Here is a 12694-nt window from a genome sequence, read left to right on the forward strand (position 1 = left end):
TTTAATGATGTTATGAGGCAAGCTGCTGGTGATACAAAACCTATTTATGATAATCATAGATCAAAACACCCTTGCAGAGATATCTGAGAATAAAAAAAACTTGGGCCGTTAATTTATACTATTATTATGAATGGCCGTCAAGGACTCTTAAAGGTCATAATAATGACTCTCAGTATCACTCAGAAGTTGGGCAATATAGTACCTCTTGTAATATTGGGAACTTCATGGCGATTCTTAATTATCGTGTTAGAGGTGATGATACTGTATTAGAAAATCATCTTAAAAGCTACAAAAAAATGCATCATACCTTTCAAAAACTATGCAGAATGAAATATAATTCTGTTGTGGTGAGATAATTTCTGCTAAAGTTGTTTCCAATATAAAGACTGCCTAATTTTTTTCTATTTTATCAGATGAAGCCATTGATGTTTCAAATAAATCACAAATGTCTTTAGTGTTGCATTATGTTGACAGTGGTAAAAAAATTGTTGAAGACTTTATTTTTATACACAACGACAATGGTTTAGATATTTTAGACACCATTACATCCCTAGGTTTAGATATTACTAATTGTCGAGGCCAAGGTTATGATGGTGCTGGAGCTGTAGCTGGAACAAAAAAGAGAATTGCTGCACAAATTTTAAAGTTAAACAACAAGGCTTTATACACTCATTGTTTTAGCCCTCGATTAAATCTAGCTGTGTGTAATTCTTGCGAAGTTCAATTTCTCTGTAATGCAATGAACCACATAAAAGAGGTTTCTTTTTATTTTAATCTTTCTATTAAAAGTAATTCTATCCTCGAGACAATTACTTCAGAACACTGTCCTGATAAAAAAAACAAAAAACTAAGAGATGTTTGTCGAACTAGGTGGCTTGAAAGAATAGATGGGTTAGACACATTTTAGGAGTTGTATGTTCCAATAATTTATTCCCTTGAAGCCATAAGCAATCACAGAAATAAGTTTGGGGCAGACTCCCAGCTATATCTTTATTTAAATTGATTATCACCTTTGAATTTAATTGTTTCTTTGGTTGTGACTAGAGCTGTTTTTGATGAAACACATGTATTTACTAAAATGTTATAATCTAGCAGTTTAGATATTCAAACCTGTATAGATCTTATTTCTGTTTGACTAATAGTATAACGACTATTAAAAACAAAATTGATAGTTTTCATGATAAGTGCTATCTTGATGCCAAAGTTATTGCTGACCAAATTGGGGTTGATGAATGTCGAAAAAGAGCTATTGGGAGGCAAATCACGATACATAGATCGATAATCATCCAGCCGAGAATACATCAGAATATTTTAAACGCGTTTTAACCATCCCTGTAGTTGATCATTAAGATTTAGCTCTTTCTGATAGGTTTGACAATGACAATTTAACTTTGTTCTATAGCTTGAGTATTATCCCAGATAAAATAATTTCTTTGCTAAATGGTCCATCAGAAAAAAATAATTGGAGGGAGAGTTTTAAGATTTGTCCAGATTTTTTCTGAATAGTTGCCAAATCCATTAGCTTTAGAAGCAGAGTGTAGTCTTTGGGAGATATACTGGACTAATTATCCCATTCCAAACAATGTGTCTGATACTCTAAAGTCAATTTCATGTGTTAAACTTTGCGAGGAGTTTATTTTTGCAGTTATTAGCAACTTCACCTGTGACAACATGTTCTTGTGAAAGATCTATTTCAAATATTCGCAGATTGAAAACCTGGTCGAGATTAACTATGTCTAGAGATGGTTTGAATGGTTTAGTTTGATGTATACACATAGAGACGTAGTTCCAGATACTCAAGATGTTATTAAAAAATTAGAGCAAAGAAATGGTTTTCGTAAGTTAAATCTTTCGTGAGAACATGAACGCTTCAGTGATTCAGAGTTTGTATAAACTTTACTTATATATATATATATATATATATATATATATATATATATATATATATATATATATATATATATATATATATATATATATATATATATATATATATATATATATATATATATATATATATAAGATGATTTTAATAAAAAAATGGCAGCGTATAACTATTTTTTTAAATATATTTTAGATAGAATAATATATTTACGATATTTCGTTGACCTATTGCGGTCAACGTCATCAGGTAAACGTTTTTTCATTACCTGATGACGCTGACCACAATAGGTCAAAGAAATAATGTAAATATATTATTATATCTAAAATATATTTAAAAAAATAGTTATACACTGCCTTTTTTATTAAAATCGATTTATTTATAAACATATTGTATAACAAGATATGACTTTTAAAGATATATATATATATATATATATATATATATATATATATATATATATATATATATATATATATATATGTTATATTTAATATTTATTGTTATATTTAATTTAAAAAAATTGTCTTTAGTTATAAAGCTCTTGGTTATCTTTTCATTTTGCAACTTAATAAATAGTTTAGAAAGCTAAATAGTTTTTTTAAAGCGGATTAATTAAAGTTCCATTAAATCCATTATTTGACTGTAGAAAAATATCTTTGGTCATATGTGAATAATGATATTAGTAATCCTCAAAATTGGCTAAAAATCGGGAAATAAAAAAGACCATTGTTAGCGCTGATGCTATATGAAACGCTGATGGTAACGCTGATTCTAATCTGAACATCACTAAGATTATTTTAATTAAAATTACTAAAGAAGTTGCGTTCTTATTTTTATAAACAGATGCTATCACCAAGTCCTAACGGCTACAAAAAAAATCATTTCAAATCATGCAAATAGGGTGGTCCCATAGGGGGAGCTTTGCATTGCGTTGCACAGTGGGCCAGTGACTGGACAAAAGCATAAAAACTAAAATCAGAATTTTGATGTCTAAATTGTTCCAAACCATTGTAAAGATGTTATAAAACAATTTAAAACCGTTAAAATACACTTAAAGTTTTAATGAATATACTAATGCTGTGGTTGAAGTAGACGCAAATGTAGAAAAAAAAATTATAAAGTGAATATGTTGTTAAAAAATCGTTGGAAATAAATAACATTTACATAAATTCATGCGTTTTTTAAAATATTAAATTATATTTCTATTATTATCTAGATTTTAAAAGCTGTTAGACTAAAATGGTAAGTAATTTACATATTTATAGCAATTTTAAATATTCTTAATTTGTTATATTTTAAAGTTTTAATATGTTACATTTTAATCTTTTGCTTTTAATTGACAATATATTTTTTTATTGCGACATCTTGCTTTTATTGTCAGATATTTTAAAGCTTATATATGTTTGCTTTAATATTTTCATAAATCTGGCTGCCACTAGGCGCCACTTTGGTTTTCTTTTAGGTTTGAACTCTTTTACCAAACAAAAAATCTGTAATTGCGCTCAAAAATTTTTATTTGCACAAAATTTTAAAAAACGCGGAAAACATATTAAACGGTCTTACTCATACTAAACATATTACTAAACAGTACTATATTTAAATTAAACATATTACTGTTCATTAAAATATTTAATTTAAACATATTACTGTTAATAATTATTTAATTAATAAGAACAAAATTTAAATTAAATTTTGTTCTTATTAATTTAGCGCTTGTCAAACCAAATGGATTTAATAATCTATTTTGGTTGGTTTGGTTGTGGCTACTCATTTTAGATATTGAAATGCTGTTTTTATTAAGGCTTAATGAGTGTCACAAGAAGCAAAATTCACTAATTTATTTGACTCAACAGTCCGTCAATACATGAAAAAGAAGACAGTATACTTGCATACGACTTTATTAAAGAACAAGATTTGGAGTTTCAAAGCGAAAAGTTTGAGAGTCAATTTCGTTTATTTATTTTGATTATGGTAAAAGATGGATTCAAAGTAAACTAACCAGTGCAAAGTTTATTAGAAAGAATTCAGCTTGCTTGAAAATGATTTTAATACCATATTAATGAAGGATAGTAAAAATAAACAACACGACAGACCTACATTATCATTTCAAGAATCATCATTAAAAACAAAGGAAAGAAAAGTTACAACTTTGTCAGCTTCAAATTGTTGTGATTTATTGTTTGTTAGGCTTGTACTACTAGTAGCATACATTGTCAAAGATTTTTTGTGATTGTGAATGCATGGCAACAATATAACCATACAAATTTTAAAAATTCTGTAGACGCTTGTAAAATCTGCTAATTAATAAAAACTAATTAATTAAGCTAGAATATAATTTTTTTCTACAGGAAAACAAGTTTATCTAGCAACGTGTAATAGCACGTGTAATAATACTAATCAAGTTAAACTTAAATAAGTTTTTCTTTTCACGAGCGAGGATCTCATAATAAAACACGTGCTAAATAGTGTACATATCACAAATAAAACATGTGCAACTAATAAAAGTTAGTTGCTGCTAAACAAAGTTAGGTATCCGTAGCAACTAATTAAAAAATATATTCACTTTTTTATAAAGCGCGACTTCATATTGGTAGGTTATGTAAAATTTGGTAAACTACTTATTAAAAATTTTATATATATATATATATATATATATATATATATATATATATATATATATATATATATATATATATATATATATATATATATATATATATGATTTTTCATTGGATGTTATCAAATGTGAATTCGTGGCATGAATACTTTACTAAATTTTTTTTATTCCTGTGGTTTTCTGTCTCAAAAATTGTCATAAAATATCAATAGAATATTTAATGGTGCAACCTCTGCAACTGCTTCTTCTACCAAAGCTAATGATAAATTTTATTATTTTATATATACTATTCTTATATATACTATAATGTATATTTATATATAATATATTATATAAACTTATATATAATATTATTTTATATCATAATATACATTTAAACATTAATCATTAATGTTCAAATGTTTATAATGATACGCCCTCCCCCAACTACCCGTGTGTACAGCGGAACTCAAGTCAAAAATAAGTACGTATTTTGAGTGAGTTTGTAGGGTGTCTGGGGTGCTTTTTTTTCATGAAATTTGGCAGATAGCAAGAAAAAAGGTTTTTGCTGATATCTGAATATATTAGAAAAAAAGTCTACGCATTTCTTTAATACATACCTGATGCACAAACAACAAGGAAGTTTTAAACATTAATGAATTCATTATAAACATAATTTTACAAAAAATATTTCCGTGCAGAATTAAAGTTAAACTCTTGTATTACTTAAAAAAAATCTATTTTGATACAAATGTCTCAAAATATAGCACAGAGAAATTATAACATCTTCAAATTACACCGCTCTTAAAAATACAGAAAAAAGGTGGCACAAAATTTAGACAAAGAAAAAGGTTCCGTTTAGGTCGGATTTACGTGTACCTAGTTATAATTATATATTTCAAAGTTTGAATCTTATTTAAGCATTAAAAGATTTTGTCTCTATACTTAGAAATATTGTTAATCAACACCTCTAAATATGCTTTGAAGCTTAAAAGCTGTATTTTAAGTTATTATAAATTGGTTATCATTGTTTCTTTGCTTGACCATCTGAGTACTGAGCTTAACACAATGTTTGACGATACAATTTTAAAGTGCTATAAAGCACCTGTGTTTTAATTTCTTTGTTCTAATCTTCGGTTTTTTCTAAAAATAATTCCAGAAATTCAGTGTTTTGTTATGCTACTTGGAAAGGCTACATCATATCTTTAAGTGCCTTTTATTTAACCAAAGGCTTTATTAGGTTTCTTTATTATTGCCAAGCAAAGGCTTTATTACGTGAGTTTGACATTAGGGAAGTTTAGTTGAATTTCCTTTAACTGTCTGAATTTTAAAAATGAACTCCAATCTAATAATACCAAAACATTAAAAGCAACAAACATTTTCTTTACTGAGACACCTAAAAGGTTATAAGAAAATCGTAAATAGAATTTGCAAAGCAAAATGGTAGATAAAGTCTGAATGGTATAGTTTAGTTTTTCACACAGAGTCTATAGATAGAAAACAAGTTTTAAAAATTTCTGTTTTTTTAAAAATTTCATGTTTTAAAATTCAAATATAATAAAAGAATAGTTTTAAAAAATGTTAACGAGAAAATGTTAACGAGAAAACACTAAAGTAATATTTAAAGTACAAAATTGTAGCATTAAATTTTTTCTTTTTTAAACTCCTTTTACTATTAAACAAATCTTTCACATACGCAGTATGTCGGTATGACAGATATATATTAACCAATTTTGGCAACAATAATATTATTATTTAAACTACAAAATTGCTTTTGTTTTTTTACTCACAATACATATGTATAACTCATAGTTTATAAGATATCAATGATTTAATAAACTATAAGTTTATAAAGTCTATAATATCTTTAGGTTTGAAAATGCCCATGTTTAATGACGTGCTTTACTATTAAACAAATCTTTCACATACGCAGTATGTCGGTAACTCATAGTTTATAAGGTATCAATGATATCAGTTACTTATTATTTGTTCAAAACTTAGAATTTACCTTCACTAAACATTACTAATCTTAAATTTTAAAAAAATTTAAAGAGAAAAAATTTAGAGAGGAAAAATAATTTTTTTTTCAAAATTTATTATTAAATACCAGGAGCGGATCTAGGGTACGTCTAGTACATCTGTAGACGTACCCCAAAATAAAATTGAATTAAAAAAAAAAAAGTTATTATAATATTTTAAAATTGTGTATAAAAGTAACTTTTTACTTAACCGTCAAGTAAATTAGATTAAAGTTTTATTATACTTTTGAAAAAATTCTGTTACACTTTTAAAGAAAAAATTTTTTTCTTATTGTTTAGAGTAAATAAAATTGCTTCTTGTTTACCGGTTTAAAAGAGGAGTTAAAATAAGAAAATCTTTTTTAACTGGAGGTAAAAGTAATAATAAATAAATATTATTCAAATAAAAGAACCAATGGACGTACCCAATATTAATTTACTAAACAATAAATAACGTTTTGAAATTTTTTTTTTTAAATGTTGAAAAAGCAAGATATTAATTTCTTTACTTATAACAATTTTTGAACGCATCCCTGAGTAAATCTTAGTCAAAATCCTTTGTTTTGCGATAATCAGGAGGTGAAATATGTTTTAATAGTTAATACATGTCAAAATAAAGCAATGGACGTACCTAACATCATTTTTTTTCTATGATTTATTTTTTTATTTAGTTTAGTTTTTAGTATTTAAATTTTAAGTAATTGATTTTATTTATAAAAAAACACTGTCGGACATACCATAAGATAACCCCCTGAAATATGTAAGGTTTATTTTGATATTTATATTGTCGCTTTATGTTAGATTTAGTCGTTTAATGTTTGATGTAAGCCTAAAATGATATGATGGTGCTAGAGCAATCGATGACCACAGTAAAGGGTTGTCCTCTTGTATTTTAAATCTGAATGAAAAAGCTGCATATGTTCATTGCAACAGTCATAGTCTTAATTTAGCTATTTGTGCCTTGTACAAAGAGCAATAAATCAAATATCTTTTGGCACACTTTAATTAGGTATCGTACTTTTTAAACTTTTACCTTCAAGACAACAAATTTTAGAGGAGTATATTGAAGGTACTGTTCCGTTGGCTGTTATAAAAACAATTAATCCGTTTTTGCAGAACAAGTTGGGTGGAAAAAGTTTACTTTTGTTTTGGATACTTTCAAAAACTTTGTGCTAGTTCCCACAAAAATGATACCAGAAGTTCATTTTTTTCATGACACTAGAAGGGCTTCATCATATCTTTTAGTGACCTTTATGGAAGAGATTTACTGAATTCCCATGCTTTAACCTTGTGAGCTTTATTTATGCAAAGCCTTTTGGTTGATTTAAAAAAGGTGATATCCATTTTAATATTACTGAGTTGTTAAAAGAGATAAGTTTTCCTGCTTGTAAAAACATTAAAAATTTACTTGCTGCCTTTCCATTAACTTCCTTTGAATTTGAGTGGGCATATTATTTATTTTGGCACCTGAAAAATTATATGTTAAGCACCATAGTACAGTGCCAATAACACAAGTTTGGTGTTATAATTTTTTATATATAAAATGTTCTAATTGTTATATTGACAAATGCTTTTGTTTTTTGAGTTTTTTTCAGATTTTATATATTTATCAGCAGGATATAATAAAATGAAGAATTAATGTTTTTTTTTTTTAACATAACTGGGCATTTAGAATGCGTTTCTAAATACCTCTTTAAATAATTTAAAATTGCATATTATAATATAAAAATATTTTATTATAATTTATGTTATTTTAAAATATATTTTTTACAATATAAATATAAAATATTGCAATGCGTATTTTGTTTTAATAATGGCAATGTGAAAATATATATTTTAATAATAGATTTGAAAATAATGTGTAAATATATAATTTTATAATCTAGACGTAAAGTGCTACAGTAAACGTAAAGTGCCCAACCTTGCATATTTTTGAATGAAGAAAGGCTCTTAATAGAACATTTTATATAAATATGTATATATAAATATATATATACATATATATATATATATATATATATATATATATATATATATATATATATATATATATATATATATATATATATATTATATATATAATATAATATAAAAGTATATATATATATATATATATATATATATATATATATATATATATATATATATATATATATATATATATATATATATATATATACTTTTATTTTAAAAGTGTTCTTTTAAATATATATTTCTTTTTCACTGGTGGGCACTCTTGTAAACGGATTTCTTTTTTGATGCACGAGCAAATCGAGAAAACAACTAAATCAATTACGCATTTCACAATCACAAACGTATTAAATTCTGAAAGACGTCCTTTATAGACAAACCCTACACCATCATTTAATAAACTGTGTCATCAAAAGAAATGTTTTAAAAATAGAAAAGTAGAAAAGGTTTTGAAATAGTAGCTCGAAATAGTAACACGAGTTCGTAAACTTTATATTTCACATTTATTGCGAGTTCAATTTTAAAATGAATATTATTATTGTTTTACACATAAATCACACATCAAAATAAAGTTACAATTACAAGATTTCAGTAAGAACAATAACATACATTATTTCATTACTAAAGAATACTGTTCACAAGCCAGGGGTGGTGCCAGTATTTTTTGGTCTTCGAGATACAAGTTGATGAAATCTTTTTTTTACTATTTTTAACTAGACTTATATTCATCAAGAAATTTTAAGTTTGATATTATAATTTCTCAGCGTTCAAAAATAAGGACAATATAAAACTTCCAACCTTCTCAAGTTGAGGGGGCATTAAACTTTTAATGGTCATATTTTTTGAACGGTAAAGTATTTTACTATAAAATTTTAAATTTATCGATTAATATAAGTCTAATATAAGAATATCAACTTGTTGCTCTCACGTTTAAGGCAGGTGGGGGGGGGGGGGGGGCAAAAAATTGAGGGTTTATTTGTTCCCAGGCTCCAATCATCGCCATTTTTTGCTAAGCATTCTTATTTGACATAAATATAAAGATTTATTTGTTTGGAGTTTGCTCCATGTCTGGAAGATAGATATCTCAAAGACCAAAAAATGCTAGCGCCACCCCTGTTGCAAGCCATTGCACACTATTGTTGCAACGAAAAACACCAATAATTATTTTTTAAAAAATACCAATTTGTTACATTATTATTATATATTTTATATGATTATAACTTCTAATCATAAAACATTTTTTGTATTTAACTTATATTTTAGAGGTGGTTTTTAAGAAAAGTTAGTTTAGAAATGATAGTAGATAATAAAAAAATATTTTCGTCGATGCCGAAAAGTAAAAAAAGGTTACAGCCGATGCGATCACCTAGTTCAGTTGATATAAACTATCAAACAAAGAAAGAAAAACAATATCTAAAAAACTTTCCGTATTATCCGCATTGATCAAAATTTCTGACGTAAACGGCTTCTCGATATTTTGAATAAACTTAGTTGACGAAGCACATATACTATTTGAAGTAAAGTTTGCTAATTAGTTATTCAAATTTTCAGCTAAAATGGGCGAAACTTTCAAAAAATCAGCATTTTTTGGTGTTAAACTAAACATATTTGTTTTTTTTTAGATCGTACTTTGTTTCTTGCTAACTTTTCTATATAATATTTGCAGATGTTGGAGGGTATTGCAAAGAATTAATTGCAAAGTTGAAAAATGAATTTTAAAACAAGTTGCCGAAAAAATCCCTAAAATCGCTGGAAAAATCCCAATTCTTAAGAAGTTTTTCCCAAGAGACATTTTCACAGTTATGCAATCGCGTAATTTGGCGAGTTTATTTCAAGTTTTATACTATAAATTAGAATTTCTTAAGTTATTGTTCTTTTAGTATTTAATAATAATTAATTTTTAATAATTTTAGGAATTATTCTTAAATTTTAATTTACGATTACCGTACTTGTTGGCATAGTATGCATTTTTTGGAAATATTGTTATATGCAGGCGCTGTTTTATAAGGATAGACCAATTCAGTATAAAATCATCAATATTTTTTTCTTTTAATTTCTTTATATATTTTGACAGCATGGTGTCTTTTGAATACTTTTTATTTTTGAAAGATTGCTTATGATTGGCAAAACGTTTTTTCCATTCACACTCTGTTATGCCAATATATTGTTTATATTCACACTCTGTTATGCTAATATATTGTTTATATTCACACTCTGTTATGCTAATATATTGTTTTTAATGCTAATATATTGTTTTTCTGTTTAATGCCATAAATAATTACATTATTTATGGCATTAAAGAGTCTACTAAGTTATCAGAAACAGAAAAGCAAGTCGACGATACGGAAACATTTCAGAATTGGGATGTCACTTTTACTGATTTTGATATAAAAACGCGAATTACTTTTACGCTTAAATTGCTTTACATAACTCATATAAAAATATATAGTTTACTTACATTTAAAAGTAATTTGTTTTTTTTTTTTACATAAACTATATAACGCGTAAAACTTAATTACTTAACTTAAGTTTTTTTGGAAAGATGGAGGTATGCTTTGGAAAGCAGGGGAATGAAAGTGAGTAGAAGTAAAACAGAGTACATGTGTGTGAATGAGAGGGCAGACGGTGGACAGGTCCAGTTACAAGGAGTTGATTTGGTGAAAGTCGATGAGTTTACCTACTTAGGGTCGAGGGTACAGAGTAATGGAGGAAGTGAAAGAGAGGTAAAGAAGAGAGTGCAAGCAGGGTGGTGTGGATGGCACAAAGTGTCGGGTGTGATCTGTGGTAGAAGGATGTCGGCTAGAATGAAGGGTAAGATCTATAGGACAGTAGTGAGACCTGCTATGTTGTATGGACTGGAGACAGTGGCACTGACAAAGAGACAAGTGAGGGAGATGGAGGTGTCTGAGATGAAGATGTTAAGATTCTCATTTGGTGTGTCGGAGAAGGATAGGATCAGAAATGAGTTTATTAGAGGATCAGCACATGTAGCATGTTTTGGAGATAAAGTTAGAGAATCGAGATTGAGATGGTTTGGGCATGTACAGAGGAGACAGGAAAGCTATATTGGCAGAAAGGTTTTGGGGATGTAACTTCCAGGTAAGAGGAAGAGAGGTAGACCTAAGCGGAGGTTTATAGATGCAGTGGTGAAGGATATGAGAGTGGCTGGTGTATCAGTGGAGGACACTCACGACAGGGCTAGATGGTGGAGTTTGATCCGCTGTGGCGACCCCTAAACGGGAAATGCGAAAGAAAAAGAAGAAGAAGTTTTTTAAATGAGAAACTGTTACTTAAAAAAGTAATTTACTTTTTACTGTTACTTAAAAAAGTAGTTAACTTAACACAAGTAAAAGTTATTAGCATTTTTACTTGTAAATGTAAGTTACTTTTAATGATAAGTCGTGTAAAGTAAATTACTTTGAAAAGTAATTTTGGTTATAATGATGTAAAAAATTTACATCAAAATGTAATTTACTTTTTAAATGTAAAAAAAGTTATTTATGAAGTAAACTTACGTTAAAATAATATTTAAAAAACATATCACTTACTTACGTCACTCCAATGCGTAGTTTTTAACTATGAGTGACACCTAACCTAATTTTGTAAAATTATAAAAGTAATTTTTGTAGTTTTACAATTTTGGTTGAATAAATGGAAAAAAAAAACTTTACAAAGTAAAACAAAACTACATCATAACAACAAATTACTTTTACGTGTAAAAGTAACTAATAAGCAATAACAGCTTACATAAAAGTAGTTTGAAAAAAATTGTTATTTACTTTTACCAATAAAAGTAAATTTTTTCTTTGAAATTTTATACTTTACTTTGTAAGTAAAATGTAAGTTATATTATTTACTTTGTCAAAGAACAGCTATTTTATGTTGATTTAACATAAATTTTGAAATAGGTAGCGTATACAAATCCATTGCCTGTCTTAGGGCACTTCTGGATAATACTTCAGGTAATACTCTCATGCATGTGGGCAGTGTTTGTGGTGGGCGTTTGGAAAGGATTTTTTTCACGTATATCATAAAGGATAGTTCTATTATAATTAGAGTCAAATATAGCCAACATGCGGGTGTACCAGTAGTATAGAGACGGGTTCACTGCCGCATGAGTGCCAATAGGAGTTACTAAATAATCATTGATTTTCGTTTCCTTTTTTTGTTGAGCAGAAATAGGTAAGCGGCTATAATGAAACTTTGTCGGGGGGGGGGGGGAGA

Source organism: Hydra vulgaris, chromosome 02, assembly GCF_038396675.1.
Source record: "Hydra vulgaris chromosome 02, alternate assembly HydraT2T_AEP".
Classification (NCBI taxonomy): domain Eukaryota; kingdom Metazoa; phylum Cnidaria; class Hydrozoa; order Anthoathecata; family Hydridae; genus Hydra; species Hydra vulgaris.